Source organism: Alligator mississippiensis, chromosome 3 (genome assembly GCF_030867095.1).
Source record: "Alligator mississippiensis isolate rAllMis1 chromosome 3, rAllMis1, whole genome shotgun sequence".
In the NCBI taxonomy this organism is placed as follows: Eukaryota; Metazoa; Chordata; order Crocodylia; family Alligatoridae; genus Alligator; species Alligator mississippiensis.
The window spans coordinates 230,976,861-230,990,478 of NC_081826.1; the positions used below are offsets into that span (position 1 = coordinate 230,976,861).

The following is a 13,618-nucleotide window of genomic DNA, read 5'->3' on the forward strand; positions in this document are numbered from 1 at the left end:
TTGCTCTAGGGATACAATTTTACTTTTGATTTACTCAGAGCATCATATTAGATATTAGTGTACAGATTTTCCCACCCAAAAGCATTATGTAAACACATCAAGGTGAATGAAAGGTTGATTTAGACAAGGTTGGATATCTACCTAATTGTGTGTCTCTTCCTCTTTTTTTTTCTATTTCAGTTCACATATGCTTAATTTCTTTGTTGGCATTGGGATTTTAGTGAAATCCACAGCCAAAGTTCAGATTCTGTGAAAATTCTCTGTCCTGTTTGCAGTAGTTTTCCCTATTGGTTGATTGTGCTATTTGGCATGTGAAGTCATAATCTTAGAAGAAGGGGTATCTTAGGTTGCTAGGATCATTCTCATGGAGGGCTTTGAATATCAGGACAGAGACTTCTTGAACAGAAATTTCCTATTATTTTGGAAGCTTGTGCAGAATAAAGTACCGCAGAAATTGACCTGAGTTGCACAGCAGGTAGGCCTTTTCATTTTATATCAACTGGTACACAATTTTTCTGGGTTTCAGAATTTGTTTGTAGATACAAGTCACAGTTCTGAAGCCTAGAGGTCAGTCACATAGGGCCTGTTCATGTGACTCAACCTACAATCACGCAGCTTACTTTACGCTATATGCTCATAGTTTGGATCCCCACTGGTACACGTGTTGGCTGGTGCTGGGAGTCATGCCAGGAATGGGATCTAAGTTGAGGTGGGGAAGGGATGGGCAGGATCAGGGAGGGGGTTAGCAGGTCTGTGAGGGAGTTGGTGGGATTGGTGGGGACAGGCATGTCTGTGGGGGAGGTGGTCTGTCCAGAGGTAGAGGTGTCAGATAGCTAAAAACAGCCCAGTCTGGGGGTTATGGGGAGGGAGCTGGGGTAAGCAGCTGGGCTTTCCTAGCCCCAGGGCTGCACTGCGCACATGTACGCATGTTTAGTTAAATCATGCATGGGTTAGCACAATCTATATAGTGCTCCTCCTTAGGTAAACTAAGTTATTGGGATGGCCATTTTTTAACTAAACTCCCTGAATCTATGTGTAGTTCAGTGCTTAGATCAACCTAGCCCTACTTAGATTGATCCAAGTGTAACATCTGCACATCCCCCTAGATTGCTGCAGACTCTTGTATAACATATAGGGTGCAGTGCAAGCTTTTATCTACTCACAGACATATTTCTCAACCTGAAAAATATATGACAGAAAAAACTGAAATGTCTGTTATAAGAAGCCCTATTATACAGTTCTTTTTACACATACTTTGTTCTCTCATACCAAAAAAATAGCTTACTACCTATGCCTTTTTCTATTTGTGGTGGCCAAAGCAGCAGAAAACTGACAAGAAGGTATCTACAGCCCCTATGTGCTGTCAAAAAGATCTCTAAGGCAGTTATTTTTTTTCTAAAATATGTAGGCAAATTACTGGTGTATCCAGTGGGTCTTTGCACAGAATCGCTCAACTAGACTTCAAGGCCACGTGTGATTTGGTCAGCAAACAGCATCTAACTACATGCATGTAGGCATTAATAGAAATTCTTGTTTGATTCTGACAGATTCGTGGAGGATTTTGCTTATGTCATCAAGTTTGGGTTCCCATTCTGTTGATGTTGCCCTAACATAACTTTTTAGGCACTTTTTATATGCTATATAATATTTAGCTATACAATAATAATAATAATAATAATAATACATTTTTGATGGACTGAAAAATGCATTATTCAGGGCTACCAAGCTCCATTAATAGTTAATCATAGGGAAAAGTCTTTTTTCATATGTAAGCAAGTCTAACTATATATCCAATAGATTTTTGCAACATACCAAATTTACTCTAATATATAAGGATGACCCCCAATAATTAGATTTTATATATGGAAAAATTATAAATTTGTTATAATTTCCAGGTATAAAATCTAAGTATTGGAAGTTTGCCTTGAATTTGTCCCCCAACCACTGCTGCAGCAAGGAAAATAAATCTGGGGGATATCAGGTGGGGCCCTTGTCTTCTGCCTCCCTACTTCTTGCCCCTGCAGCCCCTTCCCCCCACCTTTACTGTCAGATCTTGCTCTCCCTGAGTGGAAAATTTGAAAACACTGACTTTGAAATAAACGTGCCTGCAATAATTTACATATAGGCTGTGAGTGCCTATAGACTTAGCTCAATAAAAATTGATTTTTTGAAACTTTGACACCTACTTATACATAGTACAAACTCTGAATATTAGTTTAAAGCCAAAAGGCTCATGATTCCCATGTAGTTCATTGGGCTAGGCTTTACTGGTGTCAACAGCATTTCAAGCCATGGCAACCCCATAGCCGAGCCCTGCTCAGTACGTGTGTGTACTTCAGGTACCCTCCACCCCACTCCACAAAGGATCCATGTGCCTATTAGCCCCTTCACCTATCACTGGAACCAGGTGTTCTTGTCACCAGTCCTGGGATCCTCCAAAAATGTATATGCAGAAGACACACAGGGCAACCTGGTCTAGCTCCACCTCATAGAGGGTGGGGCCACACCAATCATATGCAACAGGCTGAGAGAGGGAGCAAGAGAGGAATTCTGGATGAACTGTCTGGGGCCCTTTCTGATGATGTTTGTCAAACATTTGAGGCTGGTGAAGAAACAGGAATCATTGGAAATGGGAAAGAAAGCCACAGGTCAGCTGTGGGAGTGAAAAGGAAGTTGAAATGTATGTAATGGAGTTGTTCACCATGACTTGAAAAAGAGTCAACACGGAGAGGGACTGTGCTTAATGGGTACTACTATATATTTTATTGACATGAGCTGCACTAACCTATCTATATTGCACTCAGTGTTCTCGCTTTCCTTTTTTGGGGGGGGCAGGGCATACAGGATGTCTAATATGATACGTTTAATATGTGTTAGATAGCCAATACTCAGGGATGTTGTATATATTGTGTACAAATGAGATGATGTGCAATATGATATCAATTCTGATGTTTTGTATTATGTTATTTGAAATGTTGTTTCCCCCACAAAATTACCCTTTTGTGAGGCCTCTGTTTGGAGTTGTTTTGAGTCTTTTGTTATAGTATGCTTTTCTAATAAAATGTTAAAAAAAAAAAAAAAAAGTTAGGTTACCTGGCAGGGGAAATACTGTAACCACTAAGGTGATTTTCCTAGTTGCAGGGGAAAACCATTTTCTTGGCAGGGGGTAGTACCCTAGCTGAGGTAATGCATAGATAGCCTCCCACTTTCACTTCCAGTGGAAACATCTTGGCTATTGTGCTGGTTTGTGGAAATAGAAGACTCTTCCCTTGGTTGCTCCTGTGGCCATATGGTTGAGGACAAGCACAACTCGGAGGCATCCAAACCCCAAGCCTCTGGACTTGGACCATCATGTAGGATGCCTGCCAAAGGATTTGGAAGCATCTGAAACCCCAGGTCGGGGTGGAGGATGCTTGCTGGTAGCAGGGTCACATATGGTTCTTGCTGATTTGGCTGATTTGGTTTGGAACATGAAAAATTTTCCTTAAAACATAAATACAGGCAACCCTTGCTTAATGCTCTTAATTGGTTCCAGGAAAACCAAGAGTTAAGTACAACCATGTTAAGTGAAACCCATTTCCCCATAGGCATTAATGTAAATAAAAATAATTGGTTACTGCTGCTTCTTACCATAGCTTCTCACCATCGCCACCACCTCTCAGAAATGTGGTAGGTTCCTGGTATGCTTGCCCAATACAGGCCATGTATTTTATAGTTAACACTTCAAAATGGTTTCCTTTACAGAGCATGTGATGCTTTTGGCAGTAGTGTAATGATAGACAATATATTTAATAAAGTTTCCTTGTATGTGAATGTAAGATGAGAAGCTTTTTTCCCCATTCTGATTTGGGGGGTGGGGCTTGTCTTATATTTGAGTAAGTATAGTAAATGTATTCTTTTCCCTTTTAATTAGTAAATATATTTCTATATGGTGAACTTATAATTGATTTAATCTGACAGTAAGTCATCTCTTTACTCTGCTGTGTATTTCACCATCAAGATATGAATATGCAGTATTCATTTTTAGGCTTAAAGAAATAAAGATTGCTTTATGAATGCTTTTCCATAGATGATCACAAGCAGTTTGGCTTATTGTATTAAAATTCCTGTAATTTCTCTCCATAGTTTTCATTTTTCTTTTTTTCCAAAAGTAATAGAAATTAAAGATGGAAAATACCTTTGTAACACATCAGGGTCCCAGGGGTGGCTGTGATGTCCCCTCGTGGTTCTGCAACCATGCTGTGCTCTGCCCCTAGGGTGACCTCATGTCTTTCCTGCCACACCTTGATGGAAATATAAATAAATAGGGAGGCTGCTCATAGACCTCTGTGTAGCTCTGGTTCCACCAAACCCCAACTAGGGTCCCTGGCACCCTACTAGTCCTCACTGGTCTCAGGCCCCTGGCTAGGCCTCTGTAGTTATGTGCTTAACAGGGCACCCAAAGCATTAAGGGCTAATTGCATAGCTCCAAATCCTTCCCTTTACCACGCCCCATGCCTTGCAGGTATTACAAGTACGTTGTTCCCTCTATTGGGGCTTGGCTTCCTCAGCCTCTGCCCCTTTAACCTCACTAGTCCTTCTAGGCTAGGCCTCCTGATTCGGACCTGGCTTTGAGGCACTAGCTTTGTTTGTCCCTTCCAGTCACCGGGCTCCTGGCTCCTGTATGCCGGGCCGCTGGTCCCTCTCTGGCTCTGGGCTCAATAAGGGCTGAAGCCCTGAGCCTACCTCTGGCAGGGCTCAAGGCAGTTGAGTGCCTCTTGGGCACTAATGCAGCCTCCTTACCTCCCCTTCCAGCCTCATCCTGAAGCACCAGTGAAAACAGTAATATAAACACAAGCCCCTGGCTCTAACATAAATAACACTGGAAGCAGCCCTCTGATCCTTTAAAAGGGCAAACCTTTAACTCAAGTATAGCATGCCTCCCTGTTTCTATAGGAAAACAGTCATCCCAGGATCCCTGGGTGGCTCCCCTGGGCAGGAGCTCCTTCCCTCCAGTAGCCAGGGAGAGACTCCCTGCCAGCCCCAGCTTATATGGTCCAAAGACCCTACCAACTTCCAGTCAACTGACTGCTTGCAGGTGTCTGCTGACTGCCTCATTTTGCCCTGTTGCCCTGGCAACTGGCAGCTGCTGTGCCCTGCCTGCCCTGTAGTGCTCCCTGGCTGGGCTACCTTTATCTGTAACACCCTTTCTAACTGGACCTTTCTTGTCCAGTCCTTGTTGTGCAACATTGGTCTCTGTTGTCTCTCCAGAACTTTGTCCATTTATGTTTTAAATAACTCAAGCAGTGAGATTTCTGCCACGTCCTCTGGGAGAGCAGTCAAGTAGCATTAGCTGTCAGAAAATTTTCCTAATATTCAGTCTATATTTTCCCTTGTTCTTTTTCATCCTATTATTTCTAGTGATTTTCTCCCAAACCATCCAAAACACTTTTTTGTCCTTCTTTTTCTTTAAACCTTTCAGTTGCTTGTAGAAAATTATCATAGCTCCTTTAATAGTCTCTTCTTATAAGCATTTCTTATACATACTGTAAATATAGTGTAACGTCAGGCACTATAAGAAGAAAAAATGTACCTGGTACTCTTGGGTGGGTGGATTGATTTCTATTTGACGTATAAAACAGTGAGCTTAAAAATTTTAAAGTCTAATTTTTGTCTCTTTAAAGGCTTTTACTATTAACAATAGATTGAATTTAATAATAAACCCAATATCAGGTTGCTTTTAAATGAACACATACATATTTATAGTGCTGTGGTTTTCTATGTGATGTCAATCATGATCAATTTTTTAAAATGTCTCTCTCCAGTCCTGACCAGTGGATGGCTAAATTCAGTGCCTGGTACATATGCAATGCATTAGATGATGGAAGGAAATGAGTAGTAGCACAATTGGATCCCATAGAGGTTAATTTTAACTTAAATTAAGCTAGGTCTTGTTTAGATAGGAATGCTGTACTATAGACTGCCAGCTACATTTTTGCAAACTTGTTTCTTTAATGATATCTAATTCTGCTTAATTCACTACACTTTCAGACAATTTTGATACTTTAATAAATGATACAAAGGATGGAGAGTTCTTTCATTTTATATCAAGGTAACTGCATTAAAATTAAGATAAACTTGGAGACATTTATCAGTTATATAGGAATTATCCTAAGCAATATTTCTCTTAAGTTAGGAATTTAGAGTAAAAAAAATTAATTTAAAATAGATACAAACATATTAAGATATGGAAATGCAGTATTAAGGCAAACTAATACTTTAATTCTGCCCTGTGGTGACACCATACAGTAATCACATGCCCTAGATTAAAGTATCTTAGTGTGCTTGACACCACATTGAATTATTTTTATAATAAATTTATTTTTTATTTGAATCTAGTGGCATCCTTTCAGCACTCAGTTAAAGCTAACTCTTACATTAATCAAGAGACATGTATGAATTCATTGTATACTGAAAAAGTAAGTGCTGTAATTTTAATATATGCTCTGTTTTTCATCTATAACAAAGAAGTTGAATCATAGAAAATCAGGGTTGGAAGGAACATTAGGAGGTCATCTAGTCCAACCCCCTGCTCAAAGCAGACCATCCTCAACTAAATCACCCCAGCCAATGCTTTGTCTAGCCTGATCTTTAAAACCTCCGAGGATGGAGACTCCACAACCTCTCTGAGTAATCTGTTCCGGTGTTTTACCACCCTCCTAGTGAGAGAGCTGTTCCTAATATCTAACCTAAACTTTCCTTACTGCATTTTGAGACCATTGTTCCTTGTTCTGTCATCTGCCACCACTGAGAACAATCCAACTCCATCCTCTCCAAAACTACCTTTCAGGTACTTGAAGGGTGCTATTAAGTCCCCCCTTAGTCTTCTCTTCTCCAGACTAAAAGTGCCCAGTTACCTTAGCCTCTCCTCATAAGTCATGTGCCTCAGCACCCTAACCATTTTCGTTGCCCTCTGCTGTACTCTCTTCAATTTGTCTGTAACCTTTATGTAGTGGGGGGCCCAAAACTGGACACAGTACTCCAGATGTGGCCTCACCAGTGCTGAATAGAGGGGAATAATCACTTCCCTTGATCTGCTGGCAACACACCTACCAATGTGTAGTCCAGTATGCTGCTAGCCTTCTTCACAACAAAGGCACACTGTTGACTCATGTTCAGTGTATTGTCCACTGTAACCACCAGGTCCTTTTCTGCAGAGCTGCTGCTTAGCCAGTCAGTCAGCCTGTAGCGGTGCATGGGATGTTCCGTCCTAAGTGCAAGACTTCGCACTTCTCATTATTGACCCTCATAAGATTTCTTTTGGTCCAATCCTTCAATTTGTTGAGGTCTCTCTGAATCCTAGCCCTATCCTTTAGTGTATCTATTACTCTCCCCACCTTGGTGTCATCTGCAGACTTGCTGAGGATGCACTGTATGCCATCTTCCATGTTGTTGATAAAGATATTAAACAAAACTGGACCCAGGACTACCCCTGGGGCACATTGCTTGACACCGGCTGCCAACTAGACATTGGGCCATTGACTACTACCCTCTGAGCCCAATGATCCAGCCAGTTTTCTATCTTCCATATAGTCTATTCATCCAACCTGTACTTCCTTAGCTTGCTTGTGAGAATGTTGTGGGAGATTGTATCAAAAGCCTTACTAAAGTCAAGGTATACCACATCCACTGGTCTCCCCATATCCACAAAGCCAGTCATTTCATCATAGAGTGCAATCAGGTGGTCAGGCATGACATGCCCTTGGTGAATCCATGCTGTACTGCAAAATTCAACTCGATGTTAATTATGGAACTACAACTGATTCTTCTCTTTTTATGTTAAAATAGGGAAACTTGGAAATTAATATACAGAAAAAAAAAACCCATAGGAGTGAGAGGTTAATGAGTTAGTAAGTGAGATGTTAGTGTTATATACATAATGGATGCATAGGAGAGGTCTCCACAATAGAGAACTTAATGCAGGGGCGGGCAATTATTTTAGCAGAGGGCTGCTTACTGAGTTTTGGAAAGCCATCGAGGGCTGCATGACAGGCAGCCCAGGACAGATTAATATTAATTTTCTAAATTTTTTAGGGGCCCCGCGGACTGGATAGAATGGCCTGGCGCGCTGCATCTGGCCCCTGGGCTGCATTTTGCCTACCCCTGACTTAATGCATAGGTTTCCAGTGGCCTCTGCTGTGTGATGTAATGTGAGCAGTTGAGGGGGCAGGTTGGAAGATTGACTGCAAAATTCACATTTATTTGAATAGATGCTTCTGGCTACAACCCCTTCATGGGGTAGAGTTGGAAGCCATTCACCAACAATCTCAAGATATCCTGTATCATTAGTAACTGTCATATGCTGAACCTCTCTGGAAAGCTGAAGAGCTTTGTTCTCACTGGCTTCACTGACAGCAGAAAGGTCTCACTACCTCCCAGCATCAGGTTAAAAAATAGTTGACCCTGATGACATTTAAATTGCAATCATTTGGTGTAGTAATTAGCATATAATTATTCTAAGTGGAGAACACAGATTAACAGAGCTAATGTTTTGCAGTCTTTTTTTAAACTAGAAAAGTTGTACCAGTTTAACTAAATTAATTTCAAATCGTATATAGCTAAACTGGTTCAAGCCCCTAATGTAACATGCATTTAAACTAAATAACTAAGATTAATTATCTCAACATAGCTCAGGTCCTAGAAGGTAATTTTCCAAGTACAGCTAGATACTTTATGCCTTCTCCTCTTTTTACATAGGAATAACCTCCATTCAGTTTGTTTCCACTTCATTTAATATGGTACTAGTGCAAAGAACCTTAATTTGAACCTTTTCTGTGCCAAAATACATGGCCCTTATGGAATAAAGAAGAATAAAAACTGGTCTAAATATAGAAGGAATTTAAGAGACATGTGAGTCACAAAAGAGAGCATTATTTCTTTTGTTTATTCTTCTGTTTTCCAGCTGCTTTTGTTTTCTCTCTTTTCCTGTTATTGGTATACCTTCATCGTCACTCCTTTATAGAGCCTTGGTCTCTCTGATAGTGAAATGAACCAGATTCTGCATTCATAGTTGTGTTAGGAGTATCCAGGTCAGCCTTATTTTTGAACAGGCGAGTCTGTTAAATTATCTAGTCTGTTAAAATACTACCCTGCTTGCCAAGAGTTTGGTTTTTGAAAGCAGACTGACAGGAACAAGGTGTTAAACAGTATAAACATTGTGCTTGTTAAAACTGGTGACTAACTGACAACTTAAGGAGAAAGAAGCTTTTAATTCCTAACATTTACATTTTTAGATCTTTTTATTTAGCTTAAAATTAAGTGGTCATAAAAATAATAATTTTCTTCAGTGAGTATAGTAACTTGCTATCTCTTAGATTTGTTAGAAAATGTTTATGTTCCTTGCATTTGTCGTGGTTATACCTACAGATCCAGCTCAGATCAGCACACCGTTATGGTGTGCGCTATACCTCTAGGACAAAATAGTTCATGCCTTGACACTTTACAATTAAATAAACAGCATGGGCAATGTTTATCGTGGCTTAAAAATGATGAACAGACTTTGCCAAAAGTCATGAAGCAAGTCAGAGGCAATCAGGCTAAGAACTTAAGTCATCTTATTCCCAGTCCATGCTCTGTCCACTTTTCAGTATTAGCTCAGGAGAGCTTTTAAAAATTAGGCAAGAATTTTAAACAAAACTTTGAAATGGGATGGTTCTGAGAGCAGAGACTGAAACGCAGGTCTTCTCAGGGCAGTGCCGAACTACTAAATCCACAATGGCACACTTCCTCTTGCTTGCTCTTAACCTGGTTAATGTATTTTCCAAAAGATAGTTGTTGGCAAAAAATGGAAACAACTTTGGTGGGGACTGAAACCCAGAGTGGGGACTGAAAAACATGCTCGTTTTTGCTTGTTCTCCTGCTGGCCACAGGAATTGTGCACTCTGAGCTGCCCCACATGCCAGATGATTGTTTTCTTACTCATCAAAGACTAGCAAGGTAGCCAGTCTGCCAGGCCTGAAGACATTGCATTCTGTAGAAATAACTGAAATTTTACACTGACAAAATTTGTTCACTTTCAAAAAGTGTGAAAATGTTAGGTGGGGAAGGGTGGCTCTTATTTAAAACAACAGCGTCCTTAATAGCACGCTGCTTTGAATCATGAAAAATTTTGAAAGATCCATTTGTACTTTTCCTATTAATATTGATGTAATCGTAGTGCCCAAAATAATATTCTAGTTACTGTGCAGACAGACAGGAATAAAATGCATGTTCTGATTAAGAAAAAATAAATGACTCCGGGGTGACTGGAGAGTTAAGTAATGACAGTGCAGTCTAATAATAATGCCTGTTGAGCTAGCTATATGAAGATGTCCTTGTTCTTCCCATGTCTGAGTGCTGTTGATTATTCTTTTTAAGTCTAGTCTATTAATTTGTAAAAAGTTTCATACCTAAAAATTAAGTGCAGGAGGAACAGATCATTCATAGATACACAGTAAGAGTCAAGCAGCATCAGGGTCTCAGAAGTTACTAAGAGGCATAGACCTTTTCACTGGGCAAAAAGAAGCAAAAATGTTTTAATTATTATATTGAAAAGTCCTATGGAATTTAACAGGAACTAAACCAATACATTTCTATAGAAAGTAACTAAGATTTTACTCTAAAAACTATGTAATCAGATTTAAAAACTCCAAAAAGAGTCAAAGCACAAACTGAAACTCTGAATATAAAGATTATATTTCTCTCTGAAACTGTTTATTATTACTGTAAACCCCACCTTGGATTCCTATCACTGAAAGAGAGAGAGAGAGAGGATTGGTTTCTGTACTCTTTTCCAGTTTCTTGCCTTTGTTTTTGACAGTACTTTGGATGAGATTATGTGCTATGCCTGTAAGGTGGCTTTAAGCCATCTTTGTGCCTTCCTGAGTCCAGGTCGCTGCAGGGGCTGAAGAGGGCTCAGGTACAATTTAGACTTCAGAGCATGTCCAAGTTACATCAACTTTCACCAGCTACCCCATGAGCCTCAGCATTGCATGCTACAATTGAGCCCCTGACACACCCTCATTCTAAGTCTTGGAGATCTCCAAATGTAGCTTTGTATCTGTTTGCCGTAAGGGAGTTCTTTCCAAGCCAGATCCAAGGCATTTAGGGCCCTTCTATGCCATTCTGGCTGTCTAACCAGATGAAAAAGTTTCTTCAGCTGAGAGGAAATTTTTTTGTAAAAGTATAAGAGAAGGGAGACTATTACCTTACAAAAATCAGCAGGGAGAATCAAGGGTGGGTACAGTACCTGAAAATAGTTTTGACTATTTTTTTAAAAGATTATATTCCAAGTGGATAATACCCCCTCTAATCTTACGTGTATCCCTTTCCTCGTACTGTACACCAAGCTGTAGAATTGTGTAGAGAATTGTATTTCTGCCATAACATTCTCTAGGTTGCTTTAAAATGCCGCAGAAAAGGTTATATTCTATATTCCATCCTAGATGGCTTTTCATAAGGATGACATGTAAAATAAGCTCAGCAGAGAAATATAACAAAGCTGTAAGTTGTCTCATCTTTCCATCACTGCCAATAGTCAGCGGTGCATTTTTGGAATAGTAGGAGGCGTTGCCTAGAGCAGTGTTGGGAATGCAGCTGTGGGATGGAAACTCTCCCACGTTTCCACAAAACTGTCTTCATGTACCTGACATAAGACATGTAGCATAAGTAATGCCAGTCAGAGGATTACATTTCTGGTTTTTCCCTTGGTGAACTGAAGGCTAGAGTGTATCTGGCCTTCTTTCTCTGATGTTGAACTGCAAGTCCAGATGAGCATCCATAGGTTAGTCTATTGCCAATTTATCCTGGAAGTCCTCACTATTACCTGCCAGGAGCACAAGTCTCAGCAAGACCATTCCTAATTCAGGTGGTGTCCCTTCTTTCCCTCCTTCTATCTGTTGCCTGTGCTCTAGTCCAGTGGTTCTCAACCTCATTTGTAAACATTGATGGCCAGTCCCTACCCGGTGCCTCTCAATCCCAAGCTGCTGCTCCCACCCCCAGGCTCCAGCCCCACAGTGTGCAGGGCAGAGGGTGGGTGTGTGGGGAGGAGGTGGGATGTGTGTGGGCACAGGAGGCCCCAAGCAGCCCCTTGCAGGCTGGAACTCTTGACAGCCTGCAAGGGAAAAGCTGCAGTTTCCCACATTTTTCTCCTTTAAAGGAGAATCCATTTTTAAAGTTTGTTCGCGACCCTTTCATTTATACTTGTGACCCACTTTTGGGTCACGATCCACAGGTTGAGAAACACTGCTCTAGTTGGCTGCTTTCCGAAGGTTTGACTGAAGGATTTGATTTTTTACAGGAAAGTTCTGCAGTATTGTTAGAGCTGGGATGCACAAGTCAGCTGCTAGATGCATCCCTATCTTCTGTTCAGCTTCACAATCACTGAACTATGGACTAGGTCTTGATGTTGAACTGAGCCTCCCCATAAGTTTTTCCCTGGAAGTTTTTCACTGCGTTATATGAACTGTGAAAATATGACCATTCCCCCATAGGCCTCTGGATTCACAAACAGGATAACAAGGCATTGTATATATCCTCACTTACCCAGGTTCTTTGTCTGGCCCAGTTCCGACTTCCATTGTGGTCTGTGAGCCTTTAACTTCTTTTTCAAAGTGATTTTTTCAGCTCCTTAAATTCTGCAGCTCCTTTCTCTTACCAAGATCCAGTTTAATCAAAGTTTTCCTGGTCCTTTTGTTCTGTTCCCAATTTCCTCATTTCTGTGAAATTATTAATATGTAAAAAGGATCCAAATTATGTCTAATAGAGACCATATATCTAACACAACCTTTCCAGCCTCAGTTTCCACAGTCTCTCTCTGTCTGGTCTTGGGAGGAGGCAAACTGAAATCCTGTCCCACAATACCCTCTCAGGTGGCCTTTAAGAAAAATTCAGAATGTGCTCTCGTCTTTTACATATTTTTATAGCAGAGAGCAATGCACCCATAATAAAGTATATCAAGAAACTTAACTTGCAAGTGAAGTAGTAGTAAGAGAATGTAGAACACCACTGTCTCACTGTGCTATTCACAAAACACTTCAGTTATTACAACATTATAGAATTTTAAAACTACATATTTGAAAACATGCAGATATTATAGCATCAAATCTATGACATAGTTTAACAAAATCCTGCCACAAAACTTTACTAAAAATTAACCCTGGGCACAGCACAATAGTAAAATACATGACTATTGTTACAGCATATATATATCTTTCTCTCTATATATCTATAAATAGCTATATAGACTTATGTACTATAGATAGATTATGGACATCAAATGTGATCTTAAAGCATATTGTTACAGAATTCTTAATTCATGTGAAAGATTATCAGCAATCTGTGAGGTTGGTTTTTTTTTTAATATTGCTTGTTTTACTGACACAGAAAACATCCTGTTATTCTCTGAATTTTCCTTGTAGCATTGTTTTGTCCAGTTGACAGCACAACAGCAGGGTGTTTGTTCATAAATGTAATGTAATCCCTGAGATGCTTTCTCATGAGAGTCAGATAGAATTGTCTTTTATTCTATAGTTTCATCAATTGATTGATCCTTCAGAAAAATCAATTCTTCAGGAGAATCTATACCATTCTGGTAACTGAT

The 13,618-nt window shown here is 40.1% G+C and overlaps 1 protein-coding gene across 1 annotated transcript in view; it reads left to right on the forward strand.

The window, feature by feature from the left end:
* The window catches only part of FBXL17 (F-box and leucine rich repeat protein 17), a 503,943-nt gene that overhangs the window by 457,406 nt on the left and 32,919 nt on the right, over nt 1-13,618 (forward strand). The gene's annotated exons all lie outside the window — the stretch shown is intronic.